The 12,751-nt window shown below is 41.4% G+C and overlaps 1 protein-coding gene across 2 annotated transcripts in view; it reads left to right on the top strand.

Moving 5' to 3' along the window:
- AGTR1 (angiotensin II receptor type 1) overlaps positions 1-12,751 on the top strand; it is a 71,868-nt gene that overhangs the window by 46,998 nt on the left and 12,119 nt on the right. The gene's annotated exons all lie outside the window — the stretch shown is intronic.

Below are 12,751 nucleotides of genomic sequence, written 5' to 3'. Positions count from 1 at the left end.
GAAACTTCGGAAGGAACCAGCTACTAGATGGTTCGATTAGTCTTTCGCCCCTATACCCAGGTCGGACGACCGATTTGCACGTCAGGACCGCTACGGACCTCCACCAAAGTTTCCTCTGGCTTCGCCCTGCCCAGGCATAGCGTTTTGTAGTTTTCTTTGTACAGGTCCTTTACTTCCTTAGTTAAGCTGATTCCTAGGTACTTGATTTTCTGGGGAACAATTGTGAAAGGGATCATTTTTTTCATTTAGCTTTCTTCTCTCTCACTGTTTGCGTATAGGAAAGCCATGGACTTTTGGGTATTGATTTTATAGCCTGCAACTTTACTATACAAGTCTATTGTTTCTAGGAGTTTTTTGGTGGAAGTTATTAGGTTCTCTAAGTATAGTATCATATCATCTCCGAATAGTGAGAGCTTGATTTCTTCCTTTCTTACCTGAATGCCCTTAATATCTTTTTCTTGCCTTATCGCTATTGCAGGTACTTCCAGTACTATATTGAACAGCAGTGGAGATAGTGGGCATCCTTGTCTCGTTCCTGATCTTAGAGGGAAGGCTCTCAGTTTTTCCCCATTGAGGATGATGCTTGCTGTAGGCTTGTGGTAGATGGCTTTAACTATGTTGAGGAAAGTCCCCTCTATACCCATTTTGGCTAGGGTTTTCATCATAAAGGGGTCCTGGATCTTGTCAAATGCTTTCTCTGCATCTATTGATATGATCATATGCTTTTTATCTTTTCTTTTGTTGATATGATGGATTATGTTGATTGATTTCCGAATGTTAAACCATCCTTGCATCCCTGGGATGAATCCTACTTGGTCATGGTTTATGATCTTTTTGATGAGTAGTTGGATTCTATTTGCTAGTAGTTTGTTGAGGATCTTTGCATCTGTGTTCATCAGGGATATCGGTCTGTAATTCTCTTTCTTTGTGGTATCTCTGTCTGCTTTTGGTATCAGTGTGATATTTGCTTCGTAGAAACTGTTCGGAAGTGTTATTGATATTTCAATTTCGTGGAAAAGTTTAAAAAGGATTGGGAGTAAGTCCTCTTTAAAGATTTGGAAGAATTCACTAGTGAATCCATCTGGGCCCAGGCTTTTGTGCTTGGGTAGACTTTTTATTACCATTTCAATTTCCTTGATGGTGATAGGTCTGTTCAGGTATTCCAGGTCTTCTTGGTTCAGCCTTGGGAGTCTGTAGGAGTCTAGGAATTTATCCATTTCCTCAAGATTTTGATGTTCCATGACATAAAGCTTCTCAAAGTACTCCCTGAGGATCCTTTGAATTTCTGTAGTTTCTGTTGTAATGACCCCCTTTTCATTTCTGATTCGGTTTATTAGGGTTTTCTCTCTCCCTTTCTTTGTGAGTTTTGCTAAAGGCTTATCAATCTTGTTAATTTTCTCGAAGAACCAGGTCTTGGTTTCATTGATCTTTCCGATTGTTTTTTGGGTTTCCATCTCGTTAATCTCTGCTCTGAGTTTTATTATTTCCTTTCTCCTGTTCAGGTTGTGCTCCTTTTTTTGGTCCTTCTCCAAGCTCTTAAGCTGTGAGGTTAGGTTACTTATGTGTGCTCGCTCCTCCTTCCTGAGGAATGCTTGTAGAACTATAAACTTTCCTCTTAACACAGCTTTTCTGTGTCCCATAAGTTTTGGTAGCTCATGTTCTCATTTTCATTCATTCCTAGGAATCTTTTGATTTCCTCTTTGAGGAAAAAGGAACGAGTCTAAGCCACTCGTTGTTCAATAGTGCACTGTTTAATTTCCAGGTGTTTGATTTAGTTTTCTGTTTTTGTGTGTGATTTACTTCTAATTTCAGCGCATTATGGTCTGAGAAGATTGTTGATACAATCTCTATCTTCTTAATTTTATGGAGGCATGTTTTGTGGCTCAGCATGTGGTCTATCTTGGAGAATGTTCCATGTACGCTTGAGAAGAATGTGTATTCAGCTTTTTGAGGATGAAGTGTCCTGTATATATCTACTAAGTCCCTTTCTTCCATTGTTTCCCTCAAATGAAGTATGTCCTTGCTAAGCTTGAGTCTGGTTGATCTATCAAGAGGTGACAAAGCGGTGTTGAAGTCATCCACTAGTATTGTGTTGCTATTGATGTCTTTTTCCAAATCTATGAGTAGTTGTTTTAAGTACTTTGCTGGTCTCTCATTAGGTGCATATACATTTATTATTGTTAGTTCTTCCTGTTGTACAGATCCTTTGATCAATAAGAAATGGCCTTCACTGTCTCTTATGACCTTCTTCACTCTGAAATCGATGTGGTCTGATATTAGGATGGCTACCCCAGCTTTTTTATGGGAGCTGTTTGCCTGTAGGATTGTTTTCCAGCCTTGGACTCTGAGTCTGTGTTTGCTTTGACTATTGAGATGTGTTTCTTGCAGGCAGCAGAATGTTGGGTTCAATTTTCTAATCCATCCTGCCACTCTATGTCTTTTAATTGGTGCGTTTAGCCCATTGACATTGAGAGAGATTATTGTTATGGGATTTTGCCCCATTGTTCTGTTGAAATTTGGTGTATTTGAGGGGCCTTTCTTGCCTTAAAGTAGCCCATTTAGTTGTTCTTGTAACCATGGTTTTGAGTCTATGAAGTTCCTGAGCTGTTGTTTGTTTGTGAAACTGTTTGTTGTTCCTTCTATTATGAATGAGAGTCTCGCTGGGTAAAGTATTTTTGGAGAGGCATTTATTTCACTGAGTTTTTTCACTATATCCCACCACTGTTTGTGGGCCATGAGGATTTCATCAGAAAAATCAGCTGTGAATTTTAAGGGTGCTTCTTTGTAAGAGATTTCTTTCTTCGATCTTGCTGCTTTCAGAATTTTGTCTCTGTCTAAGGTTTTCGTCATTTTGATCAGAATGTGTCTTGGGGCATTTTTATTCGGATTTCTTCTAGCTGGTACCCTTCGGGCCTCCTGAATGTGGTCACAAGTTTTCTTCAGCTCTGGAAACGTTGTGGCAATGATGTCTTTGACAGTTTCTTCTTCATCAAGATTTTCTTCCTGTCCCTCCGGGACTCCAATAATTCTTATGTTACCCCTCTTGGCTTCGTCACGATCTTCTCTTGCCATCTGTTCCCGAATTGTGAGTCTCTTTTCCATTTTCTGCTTTTTCCTGGAGAGTCTCTGATCTTGATCTTCCAGCTCACTGATTCTGTTCTCAGCAGCTGTTACTCTGCTGCTGAGGCCTTCCACTGAGTTTTTCAATTCGCCTACCAGGTTTTTTAGGTCTGACATTTCCGATTGCATTTTCCTCATTTCTGCCTTCAAATCCTCTTGTCTTTTATTGGCATTGCTTTCCATTGTTTCTTTTAGTTCCCGAAGCATCCTAAGTAGCTCCCTTCTGAATTCCTTGTCAGAGAGGTTGTCTAACACTACAGTACTGTTGATGTCTTCTGGGTTAGCCTCTTCAATAATAAATTTTGGTGGACTTTTGCGTTGCTTTACCATTGTGACAAGTGTGGTTTAGTCCTTCACGTTTATTGTTACTATTCTGCTTGATAGGTAGTGTGAGTTGAGATAGGCTTATGAGTTATTGGCTACTGTGTTTCTAGTGGCTGAGCTAAAATAGAGAAGATTCCATCTAAGAAGGTAGCTTATGGTTCCTAGGGAATATGTAGTGAGAGAATATTTCGCGGCCACGTTAGCGGCCGCAGCTCCAGAAAGTGTCCCTGCGCTGGTACCTGATTGGAAGGAGGAGAGGGGTCCCCTTCAGCTTTGTTGCTGAGCCGTGGGGCTCAGTTCCTGTCCCTTGCAGATCAGGGGGAAAAAAACGGCTGTGCTATGAGATCGAGCTAGCTGTGCATGCCCAGAGAGTCCCAGGCCCTGGAGGCGAGCTGTACCTGATTGGAAGGAGGAGAGGGGTCCCCTTCAGCTTTGTTGCCGAGCCATGGGGCTCAGTTCCCGTCCCGCGCAGATCCTATTTCAAATGTTTTGTGTGACCTATAGGAACTCACAGATTGCCAAGGAAGTGTGCAGAGGAAACAGCAACTGCCAGGATCTCGTCGTGTCACTCAGTCGGCAGAGTTGTTCACTTCTCTATTTTTTAATTTTTTAATATGATTTACAAAGTCATTCAGAGTTAGATTTCAGACACACCGTGTTCAGCACCAATGCCCCCTTTCATGCACCTACGCCATGCTGTACCTCTTATCCAGGCTGTCAAACCAGAGAAGAGAAGGAGCCCCATTTTCACTGAAAATGAACAGGGTGGTAAATATTGGCAGATAGAATGATCTAAACCAGCAGAGTATTTCTCAACCATTTCTGACCATGGTCTCCTTTGGAACTTGTTTCTTTCATGAGCCTCTCCCCTCCCCAAACACACGCACACACATACGTCCTATTGGTTGGCCCCAACCTCAGGTTATGGCCCTCTTTCTATGCAATTTTCCCTCTGGTCTCTTGGAATATCCTGGGAGACCACAGAAGGCAATTTGGTCCCCAGAATGCTGGCCTGAACTCTTTGTTACAATTAGCAGTTTGGTCATTGTGATTTGTATTTTAAAAATACATAGGTACCAAGAGAATGATGGGAACTGGAAAATCGATCGGTTCAGATGGTTTCTAGTTTCTGTTCAGACTCCCTCAGTATGTCTACCTCTTCCTCATACTTGAACTCCTTCCTTTACCTGAGATTTTCTCAATGCCTCTTTGCCAAATTTCCTTACGGGTTTATGTGTGGGGGGAGGAGAGAGGGGTCAGGAGTAGGGGTGGAAGGGTTAGTAATTTACACCATAGACTGATTTTTAAGGACACCAACATTTCTCAGAGCTACACGATTTCATTACATCCATGGCTGACTCAGGTTCAGTCCCCAGTATCCCATATGGTTCTCCAAGCTAGGACTGATCTCTGAGCACAGAGCCAGGAGTAACCCATGAGCATCACAAATTGTGGCCAAGAAAAAGAAAAACGCAATTCCCAAGCATCCCCTAAGAGTTTGTCAAGTTTACTTTAGGTTGTGATGGCTCCCAATACCCATCAAAACATATATTTATGTTACCCACTTACCCCAAGTGAAGCTAATTAGGATTATGAGTGAAGGTTTATTGAGGCATGGTGATTTACTGTAGTTAATAATAGTTTCATGCATATCTAGTACAGCACCACAGCCCCTGCCAGTGAGTTTCACTTTCTTTCACTTTCGTCCCATCCTCTCCCCTCCCACACACATACACACACACCCCATTCAGGTACACTGGTTTCTGTGGACTCATTCTCAGTGAAGACATAGAGTTGGCTAGTAGGCATATGGAAAGTTCTAAGAGAACTGAATTCAGACAACACAGAGATAACCATCTCACACAAGTGAGAACGGTATGTATCAAGAGAGAGAGAGAGAGAGAGAGAGAGAGAGAGAGAGAGAGAGAGGCTGGAGCAATAGCACAGCAGGTAGGGCGTTTGCCTTGCACACGGCCAACCTGGGTTCGATTCCCAGGATCCCATATGGCCCCCTGAGCACCGCCAGGGGTAATTCCTGAGCGCAGAGCCAGGAGTAAGCCCTGCGCATCGCCAGGTGTGACCCAAAAAGAAAAAAAAAAAAGAAAACTGGAAGCAACCAGTGTTGGCAGGGATTTGGTGAGAATAGAACCAAATGAAAATATTTTCTCAGCAGGCACTTGAGTTGTTTGTTGGAGTTGCTTTGCCTGCGAATCATCACTGTCAACTTTTCAGCCAGATTTGCTCATGAAATGACAAAGAGGGCAGGGAACCGTGGGTGTTTAACCTTTCCCTGCATCTAAGTTGGTGGGAGTACCCTTGCTGGCCAAACCTCCCTCTTGCTGACTTGGTAGCTCTGGCATGGGGACACACATTTGCAGCGCTCAGGAATTCCCAGATCTGGATGACACTGTTGCTCCAGAGATAATGTTTCAGAACCTTTGCCAGAAGGACTGACTGGTAAGATGGGGAGGCTCGAGTCCTAACTCAGCAGCCACATGTAGCTAGTTCCAACCCTTGACATGTAGCTAGTTTCAACCAAGATGTACTGGAAATAGAAATTCTAAATTTTGAAGATTTGGTACCCCAAATGAAGGACATAAAATTGCTCCATACCTTTTATATTGACTACAATGTTGAAATGATAATATGTTGGGTGTTTTGGGTTAAATAAAAGACATAATCCTAATTAGTTTCACTTGTTTCTTTTCACTTTTTTTTAAATGCAGCTACTAGAAAAAGTAGACCTTTATCTGTGGGTCACATTAGGTATTTTATTCACTTGGTGTTTTGGGTTATACCCAGCTGTCCTCAAGGCTTACTCTTAGCTCTGTGCTCAGGGATCACTCCTGGCAGTACTCAGGAAAACCATATATGGTGCCAGGGATCAAATCTGGATTAGCTACATGCAAGGCAAGCATCTTGCCTACTACAGTCTCTTCTCTAGCTCCATGATATCCTTTTATTGGCATTGAGCCCAAAGAATGAGGAAATACAGAAGAGTGGAAATGAGTAATGTAGAGAATTCAAAACTCCAAACCTGTAAGTGCTTTGAGGGGCAGAGAAAATATGTCTGTGGGTTAGTCATAACCTGAAACACTTCTCTTTATGCCAGGCATTTGCTGCCACAGATATTAAGTATAGAATCTTAGACTATCTGCCTTTTTACTTCTATTTCTGTACTAATAAGTTCTTTGTTATAATTATAATAAACTAGATTTCTATATAAAAAAGTCCATTCTTTGGAAGTTCTGAGTCTTTTGTCCTTAAACCCATCTGACTTCCCTCCTCATTATTAATGGGCTATTTTTCAGGGGATTTTTCCTCCAAAAGCTTTACAATTTTACCTCTAACAATCTAAAATAAAGAGGTGAAAAGAAGTGTGGGGATTCCCATTCTGAATGTCTTAGATGTATAAAAAATGACCAGAAAAAGAGATTAAGTGACAGTATTATCTCTTATGTCAGTGACTAGTTAGGGCCTTGAACAGGCTGAAGAGCAACATTTTCTCCCCCACATTTTCTGCTGTCTCCATTTTAATAGACTTTTACTATTGTTTTTAAAAGTACAGATGTATAAATGCATGCAAAGCTCTTTGAAAAAAAGGAACTGATAAAAACCAAATAAGCATGACTTTTACAGAAGTCATATTCCTAGGACCAAAGTCCACTTAGCTCTTTGGGGCACAGACCAATATAGCATTTCAAAGAATTAAACCAACTGATACCTTGCTGAGGGAATTTTCTGTCATCAGCATTTTACTTTTCATCTGGGAAAGGGAACCACACGAACTATCAGCCGCACTTTAAAAGTTGTATTTTTCCCAGAGAATCTGCGAGTAGGTTCCTTTATGTATAAGTTATTTTGACAATAAACTTTGTGCCACCTTTCTCAAAAGATGATGTCATCTTGACTCCCTATCTGCAGGACGAGCTCTTTTAAAATCTGATTTGCAGCGATGAACAAATCTGTCTTCCCCATTTCACCTGGTATTTCTCATGAATAGCACAGAGCATGCCTCAGGCTATGGACTTTGGTGTAATGGCGTGAAACCAACTGGTCTACCTGGGGCATAATCCCATAACCTTGACCCAATTACTCTAGGATCCCAACCAGCTGTCAAAATTACTGTGCTGGAGAAACATTTCCTCAAACAGATTACTTCATTGGAAACAATGGAAACGATTTAAAGTAAAATAAATCTCCAATATAAATAGAGATTACTATATTTTGTGAAATTGTGTAATCTTACATGGAGTTTCTTTATTCATCCTCAGGAAAAGGTTAAATTTAGTTTCCATTATATATGCTGAATTCTAGAATATTGTCAATTTATAGACAGTAGGTTAAGACATAGGGGTATACCAAGCCATTTCTATTCAATAATTCATTATTCCCTTTTTGTCTTCAAAACAATTATGAGGTTTTGGTGTGTCAGGAGGTGTCTTTATATACCAATTCCCTAAGGATGCAGAAGAATAAGTGTCTAGAGAAACTGGAAATCTTAAGGTCACTCTAAAATAGAACCCCAGTCTCTTTATACATCATCCAAACAAATTTGTAAGCCATCATTCAAGCTTTATTTCTACTGGTGTAAGAAGCTTGAATCATTGTGAAAACATACAATATACTGGATCTATAATCCTTCCTGCTTCATTTAAAATGATTGGTTGTGTGGTTCAAATAATGCTTAAAAACTTTCATCAAAAAGGAACTGCACCTGTAAATTTTGTCATATTATTATAATTTATTAAGAATATGAACTAATTGCTGCTTCCTTTTTGTCTCATATCTCTTAAACTAGAATTTGAAAGGAATTAAACCATTTCTGTTGCAGATTACAAGTCCCAAAGAAACTCATGGGTTGGCAGGGGTGGAGGCTTATCAACAAAACCTTGGGGTTGGCTCAGATGTTGGAAAAATAGCTGTGGATGAAGATGACATATAGGCATCTTCTTTCATCTATTAAAAAAGAAAAAAACTAAAGCTTGTTGAATCCAGCTTGTGGAAAAGCTGGATCATTACAAATGAGGTTTCTGGGACCAGGAAGTTAACACTAATCCCTGAGTTTGATCCCCAGCTCCACATATTCCTGGTGGTCCTCCAACATAACCAGAATCAAGCACTAAATGTAGCTGCCAGGCTGGCCAAGTGTGATGGCCCTTAAAACATTTGAGTTCTGATTGGGAGTCCCCATGCCCCCCAACACACAGGTGAAGATTCCTTCTCTTTGATTGGCTGAGACTCTGATCCTTTGAAACGTGCCTGTGATTATTTGGAGGAAATTCTGTAAGTTCAGATGTTTGGAATAGAAGAGGACAGTGGGCAGGCATTGTTCCCTATTCAAGTTTGCTGCCATGCTAGACACTGTTTTCCCCTTGCACTCATCTCTGGGCCCTACCTGTTCAAGGCTCATTATGTTTACAAAAAATAAAGCCTTTGATGGCTTTCCATACTTAATATAGGAGGAATGTTTTCTACCAACACCAACATACCAAAATGAAGATTCTCTCAGCATGTGATTACACTCAATCTTGCTTTTCAAAAACATCATATATTGTTTTCTCTTCCTGTTTAACTTATCATTGTAAATAAAAATAGGCAATAATAACATCCAAAATTTGGGGACAAAATTTCCTTAATGTAGACAGCCGGTTTTCAACCCCTGATCTGCGTGGGACGGGCACAGAGGCCCAGCTCTGGGCAACAAAGCTGAACGGCTCCAATTCCAACAGGTACAGCCCGCCCCCAAGGGCCTGGGTTCCTCTCTGGGCACGCGCAGCTAGAAACAGCCCCTAGACAGCTGGTTTTCAACCCCTGATCTGTGTGGGACGGGCACAGAGGCCCAGCTCTGGGCAACAAAGCTGAATGGCTCCAATTTCAACAGGTACAGCCCGCCCCCAAGGGCCTGGGTTCCTCTCTGGGCACGCACAGCTAGAAACAGCCCCTAGACAGCCGGTTTTCAACCCCTGATCTGCGTGGGACGGGCACAGAGGCCCAGCTCTGGGCAACAAAGCTGAACGGCTCCAATTTCAACAGGTACAGCCCGCCCCCAAGGGCCTGGGTTCCTCTCTGGGCACGCGCAGCTAGAAACAGCCCCTAGACAGCCGGTTTTCAACCCCTGATCTGCGTGGGACGGGCACAGAGGCCCAGCTCTGGGCAACAAAGCTGAATGGCTCCAATTCCAAACAGGAGACATTCCCAACTCCTCGCCGAGTGCCAGGGATTCTTTCCGGAGCCGCGGCCGCTAACACGGCCGCGAAATATTTTCCCACTACATATGCCATAGGAAACATAAGCGAACTTCATAGATGGAAACTTCTCCATTTTAGCTCAGCCACTAGAAACACAGTTGCCAATAACTCATAAGCCTATCTTAACTCACACTGCATATCAAGCAGAATAGTAACACTGAACGTGAAGGACTAAACCACACCTCTCACAATGGTAAAGCAACGCAAAAGCCCACCAAACATTCACATTGAAGAGTCTAGCCCAGATGACACCAACAGTACTGTAGTGTTAGACAACCTCTCTGACAAGGAATTCAGAAGGGAGCTACTTAGGATGCTTAGGGAATTAAAAGAAACAATGGAAAGCAATGCCAATAGAAGACAAGAGGATCTGAAGGCAGAAATGAGGAAAATGCAATCAGAAATGTCAGACCTGAAAAATCTCGTAGGCGAATTGAAAAGCTCAGTGGAAGGCCTCAGCAGCAGAGTAAGAGCAGCTGAGAACAGAATCAGTGAGCTCGAAGATGAAGTTCAGAGACTATCCAGAAAAGAGCAGAAAATGGAAAAGAGACTCACAATTCGGGAACAGATGGCAAGAGAAGATCGTGATGAAGCCAAGAGGGGTAACATAAGAATTATTGGAGTCCCAGAGGGACAGGAAGAAAACCTCGATGAAGAAGAAACTGTCAAAGACATCATTGCTACAACATTTCCAGAGCTGAAGAAAACTTGTGACCACATTCAGGAGGCCCGAAGGGTACCAGCTAGAAGAAATCCGAATAAAAATACCCCAAGACACATTCTGATCAAAATGACCAAAACCTTAGACAGAGACAAAATTCTGAAAGCAGCAAGATCGAAGAAAGAAATCTCTTACAAAGGAGCATCCTTAAAATTCACAGCTGATTTTTCTGATGAAACCCTCATGGCCCGAAAACAGTGGTGGGACATAGTAAAAAAACTCAATGAAATAAATGCCTCCCCCAAAATACTTTTCCCAGCAAGACTCTCATTCATAATAGAAGGACAAACACACAGTTTCACAGACAAACAACAGCTCAGGAACTTCATAGACTCAAAACCATGGTTACAAGAACAACTAAATGGGCTACTTTAAGGCAAGAAAGGCCCCTCAAATACACCAAATTTTAACATAACAATGGGACAAAATCCCATAACAATAATCTCTCTCAATGTCAATGGGCTAAACGCACCAATTAAAAGACATAGGGTGGCAGGATGGATTAGAAAATTGAACCCAACATTCTGCTGCCTGCAAGAAACGCATCTCAATAGTCAAAGCAAACACAGACTCAGAGTCAAAGGCTGGAAAACAATCCTACAGGCAAACAGCTCCCATAAAAAAGCTGGGGTAGCCATCCTTATATCAAACCACATCGATTTCAGAGTGAGGAAGGTCATAAGAGACAGTGAAGGCCATTTCTTATTGATCAGAGGATCTGTACAACAGGAAGAACTTACAATAATAAATGTATATGCACCTAATGAGAGACCAGCAAAGTACTTAAAACAACTACTCATAGATTTGGAAAAAGACATCAATAGCAACACAATACTAGTGGGAGACTTCAACACTGCTTTGTCACCTCTTGATAGATCAACCAGACTCAAGCTTAGCAAGGACATACTTCATTTGAGGGAAACAATGGAAGAAAGGGACTTAGTAGATATATACAGGACACTTCATCCACAAAAAGCTGAATACACATTCTTCTCAAGTGTCCATGGAACATTCTCCAAGATAGACCACATGCTGAGCCACAAAACATGCCTCCATAAAATTAAGAAGGTAGAGATTGTATCAACAATCTTCTCAGACCATAATGCGCTGAAATTAGAAGTAAATCACACACAAAAACAGAAAACTAAATCAAACACCTGGAAATTAAACAGTGCACTATTGAATAACGAGTGGATTAGACAGGAAATCAAAGAGGAAATCAAAAGATTCCTAGAAACGAATGAAAATGAGAACACGAGTTACCAAAACTTATGGGACACAGCAAAGGCTGTGTTAAGAGGAAAGTTTATAGCTCTACAAGCATTCCTCAGGAAGGAGGAGCGAGCACACATAAGTAACCTAACCTCACAGCTTAAGAGCTTGGAGAAGGACCAAAAAAAGGAGCACAACCCGAACAGGAGAAAGGAAATAATAAAACTCAGAGCAGAGATTAACGAGATGGAAACCCAAAAAACAATCCGAAAGATCAATGAAACCAAGAGCTGGTTCTTCGAGAAAATTAACAAGATCGATAAGCCTCTAGCAAAACTCACAAAGAAAGGGAGAGAGAAAACCCTAATAAACCGAATCAGAAATGAAAAGGGAGTCATTACAACAGAAACCACAGAAATTCAGAGGATCCTCAGGGAGTACTTTGAGAAGCTTTATGCCACGGAACATCAAAACCTCGAGGAAATGGATAAATTCCTAGACTCCTACAGACTCCCAAGGCTGAACCAAGAAGACCTGGAATACCTGAACAGACCTATCACCATCAAGGAAATTGAAATGGTAATAAAAAGTCTCCCCAAGCACAAAAGTCCTGGCCCGGATGGATTCACTAGTGAATTCTTCCAAATCTTTAAAGAGGACTTACTCCCAATGCTCTTTAAGCTTTTCCACGAAATTGAAATATCAAAAACACTTCCAAACAGTTTCTACGAAGCAAATATCACACTGATACCAAAAGCAGACAGAGACACCACAAAGAAAGAGAATTACAGGCCGATATCCCTGATGAACACAGATGCAAAGATCCTCAACAAACTACTAGCAAATAGAATCCAACTACTCATTAAAAAGATCATACACCATGACCAAGTAGGATTCATCCCAGGGATGCAAGGATGGTTTAACATTCGGAAATCAATCAACATAATCCACCATATCAACAAAAGAAAAGATAAAAAGCATATGATCATATCAATAGATGCAGAGAAAGCATTTGATAAGATCCAGGACCCCTTTATGATGAAAACCCTAGCCAAAATGGGTATAGAGGGGACCTTCCTCAACATAATTAAAGCCATCTACCACAAGCCTACAGCAAGCATCA

This window comes from Sorex fumeus, unplaced genomic scaffold (assembly GCF_029834395.1).
Source record: "Sorex fumeus unplaced genomic scaffold, SorFum_2.1 ptg000044l, whole genome shotgun sequence".
Classification (NCBI taxonomy): domain Eukaryota; kingdom Metazoa; phylum Chordata; class Mammalia; order Eulipotyphla; family Soricidae; genus Sorex; species Sorex fumeus.
Note: the sequence above shows the minus strand (reverse complement) of the source record. Positions and strands in the feature narration are given on the sequence as shown.